The sequence below is a fragment of the Crocodylus porosus genome, unplaced genomic scaffold (genome assembly GCF_001723895.1).
Source record: "Crocodylus porosus isolate Cpor-Errol unplaced genomic scaffold, CroPor_comp1, whole genome shotgun sequence".
NCBI lineage: Eukaryota > Metazoa > Chordata > Crocodylia > Crocodylidae > Crocodylus > Crocodylus porosus.
The window spans coordinates 53,800,126-53,804,527 of NW_017728931.1; positions in this window are offsets into that span (position 1 = coordinate 53,800,126).

Genomic DNA, 4,402 nt, shown 5'->3' on the forward strand with positions numbered 1-4,402 from the left:
TGAATTGTCTGTTCATTTGCTTATCGGTCCAATCTACACAACTTAGACTAACCTGCAAAGACTGAATCGATTCAGTCTTGGGCTTTTTGACTACATGTACTTAGCCTATAATTCATCCTAATGCAAAAAACTGAGCAAAGCCATTATCCTTGTTATCAGCAAGTGTGGGGAGACTATAAATTTTGAATTTAGATACATTTTCAGCCATTTGGAGGTTATGGTGAGGAACATAGGTCAAACTGAATTACCTATGACAAAATTTAATTGTTTAATTAATAGCAGAATTGATTTTGATAAAATGAAAATGCAGCACAAGTCATGTTTTTTTTTAATCGGGTCTCTATTTCTATGTAGATTAAAAAGTCCAAAATATTTTAAGTAATACTGAAAACACTTCAGTCATTCTATGGAAGAGATTGCATGTCTGGGGAGAATAGTGCTGATCAGCGTTCCCTCTAAGCTGCACGGTGTGCGCAGCTGTGCCGGCGCACCTGGCAGTGCAGCATGAGTTGCCTACGCGGCCGCGTGCACCACACAGCTTAGAGGGAACGCTGGTGTTGATTGGGTTATTAGTGACTTTTATAAAATATTATGTTTTACCAATGATCATGTGATGCCCCTCAGTTGGGAGACTGACTCACCAGCAAAAATGGTCATATATCTCAGCCTGATAGGACAAAATCAAAGCTCATTCATTGATGGAGAATTCCTCCACATTCTTAGGCCCAAAAATTCACCGCCGGCTGGAATATGGATTGGGGCCTCAGACTGAAAGGAAACTGGGTCCTTTGTACGTTCAGCACCCCTGCAGCCTGCGGCCAGCATACTGTGTGGCCCCTAGCACCAAAGTTAGATAGCCATACTGTAGAAGATCAGCCACAAAGATATGAAGGGGTGGTTTTCCCATTATGAAGGGGAGGTTCATGAAGAAACAGATGTTTGCTAAATACAGTTGACAGCCCCCTCTCCTCCCCTGCCAGGAGACAAAACCAAAGGTCAGTTCTGCCAAGACAAGATTAAAACAAGCTAGTTCTTTCCAGTATTAACCTGATAGTTTGATTGTATTCCCTGCTATATTAATCTGATGATTTGATCATTTTGAACTATTAATTCATGGATTCAGGATTAACACTAGACTAATTAGCTGCGCAATAAATGTCTTGTGTCTATACATGTGCCCCTTCTAGGCTGGAGTAAACTAATTTACTCTGCAGTAAGATAGTACTTGTAAATATAAGAACTACCCTTCTGTGGAGTTTTTTATTTTGTAGCAACACACATCCAGATGCTGCCCAAGCTGGCTGGGCCACATAAGGCTGAGCCACATGAGGCTGAGCTCAGAAATTCACAGTGCCCTGGCCCCACTTTCAGCACCTAACCCCCTTACAAACTGTAGGCTTACAGTGATTTTAAATCATACTTAGCCCTTCAATAACTTATAAAGACCCTTTGGTGCAGTGGCTGAATGGTGATAACAAGGGCTTTAGCCATAGGCGACACATGGGGGGGGCACGGCTGAGGCATGTGCCCCCCCGAGAGTGCTGGTGCCCCCCCTGACAGTGAGTGGTCTGGCTGGTAGGGGAGCACAGAGAGTGCTTTTGTGCCCCTCCCTAAAATTGACTCCACTGGTGGCGTAAGTGCCAGCACTACCATGCCACATGCAGAAGTGCTGGCACTTCTGCCACTGCCGTGCCTCTGGCATGCTCAGTGACTGGAGGCCCCCCTCTCTGGTTGCCAGCTGGCCACTGGGGGACCCCCTCCCCCCCAGTCGTACCCTACTGGTACCTCCCCAGACTTGGGAGGCACCAATTGCCCATCGCTTTAGCTCAGACATTCTCAGGCTTTTCCAAGACCTCCTTGGCTATACCAGAACCCCTCTCCCATTTAGTGATCTAGGCATCACAGCTTCCACTCCTACGAGTGTCTAGTTTAAGCGACCTGAAGTCTGATGATTCATCCTGGATTATGTCCACACACAAGCACCCAAAAATAGCTTGACAACTTTCACATCTTTAGAAGAATAGACAAGCTATGAAGAAAACCAAAAGGCCTGTGAGTTCATATGAGGTTTAAAATCTAAAATTATTAATCTACCTTATTGTGATCATAAGCATTCTGTTCTATTTGGGTTTTTCTTTATGAAAAATAAGTTCTTTTTAATTTCTAACTTTCAGCCGGGCAGATTTAGTTTGGAGGTTAGAAGGAACTTTCTGACTATGAGGGTGGTCAACACTGAAACTAGTTACCTAGAGGAGATGTGGATATTCCATCCTTGGAAGTTTTCAAGAGTAGGTTAGACAGACCTCATGAGGTCACTTAGTCCAGCCCCCTACTCAATGCAGAATTGTCCCAGACTAAACCATGCCAGCACATCTGACAAGTTGTGGGCATGGATCTCTGACTGGAGAAGGCCACTGTGTGTCTGATGCAAAACCTACTGAAGTTAATGGCAGTATTTCTCTTGTCTTCATAAGGCTTTAGTTTGGGTTTTGTGGCAGCAGGCTCATATAAACATTTTCTCCTGGCTGTGAGCTTGACTTCTGCTTTACTAAGCTTTAATTTTGCCTCTCCCTAGACTGGACACTGGGATAGCTGGATGACAGTGACAACTATAGTTACACATCATTTGCACAGAACTGGTTTTTGAACGATTGCCATTTCTTCTTGCAGATGTAGGTAATATGGAATATAACCTGGGAAAGAAGTGATACACATGAAACTTTGCAAGTGAGGGTGCTGGTGAGAGGGACTTAATTTCTCTTTGATTACTCTCCACATATAACCTTCCAGGAATGACCCAAACTACTTAAGTGCATTTCTTGACCTATCTCCCCTCTGCCTCCATTTGGATACCAATAGCAGTATTTTGGACCATGTCACATGCTGTGGAAAGATTCATCAGGGTATTAATTACTTAATATAAGATAGACACACACCTACCTTACATATAATGCTATTGGTTTGTAGTTCTTATGCCCTCTTCAGTGCTTCACATCACAATACATTTTTTTTTGCAATCTAAACAGCATGTATTGCCCACCATAGACAAGTTCCATCTTCTATGAGCTGACACAACCCTCTGCAGATAGACCTGATTTAAGAATTAGCACCTCAATTAGAAGACAATCCTTTCTGGAGCATTTCAAACTTATCTGCCAAATGTGCTAGTAAGGATTGATTGTTTTTAGCAAAATGCATCTACTTCCAGTCCCAAGTGCACAATGCTGCAAATGTGCAACATTCAAGATGTCTGAAATAGCAAAGTGAAGGCCTCCTGTCCTTAGACAAATATATCTACCTCACACACCATGTATAGAGAAATAGGGGGGAGACTGGGACAGAGTTCATATTGTTTGGTGATTTTAGTTTCATTTCTGTACTTTTTCCACCCTACTTCCTTGAGGTTGGTGCTTAGGTAGCCACCTGATTTGTGCCTTAGAAATACCTTAGATTAGATAGTAGTATAATAACCTTAACTTTAGATTTATTACCTTACTAATGAGGTCAGGTTTTTTAAAAATCTATATTGTTTTCAGGCCATTTCCCTCCAAAGTTACTTGAATTTTGAGACATCACCAAAGCTAAATTCAGTCATTTACTTTTGAATGTCAAATGTTCACAAAAGCCTTGCCTGGAATGACTGTATGATGGGATGCTAGGGGGCCTTGATAATCCCAGCACTGGGCTATGTTGGGTGTAGAAGCTGTGAGCCATTTCTCCTCCCCACATACTAACTCCCCCTGCCCCATTCTACTGCTTACCACACACCCACATGTGGTTACATTTTCTGTAGCAACACTTGCATGGACCCATACCACCCCACCACTCCCAGGTGGCTCCCTATTTCCCAATTCCCTCTCCCTCCCAGACAGCATCTTCCTGCACACAGAGAATTTGCGCTGATCCAGGCCTTAGGAACCTTGAAGCCTGTGAACTATCAGACTCTAGAGTGTTGATGCACTGGTCCCTTTTTTCAGTCCATCCATATATAGCCATTTTTGAGACCCATACCTAGTGAAGGGCTTTTCAGTATGTTGTATCCATCTGTTTCTATTAGCCTTTCTAGGGCTGCAAAGGCCTTTTCAACACTTGTCCCAGCTGTTATTCTGCACCCAATGTGAGACAAGGCCTCTTTGGTGTTTCTTCTGTCATCACTTTCACCTGTCTTCAGCCCCACTACTGGGAGGAGGAGTCCTCATTGCTGGTCCCATCCATCTCACCTATTCTCAGCTCCACACCTCTTCATTCTTGCTGTGACCATATAGTTGTTAGAAATGGAATATTGTTAGAAATGGAGTATTGTTAGAAATGCACAGCTTGCATCTTGCACCGGATAAGAAAGAAACACTGCCAAGGACTTTTTTTTTTCCTTTCCCAGCCTTGCCACAGCTTTTCTTATGCT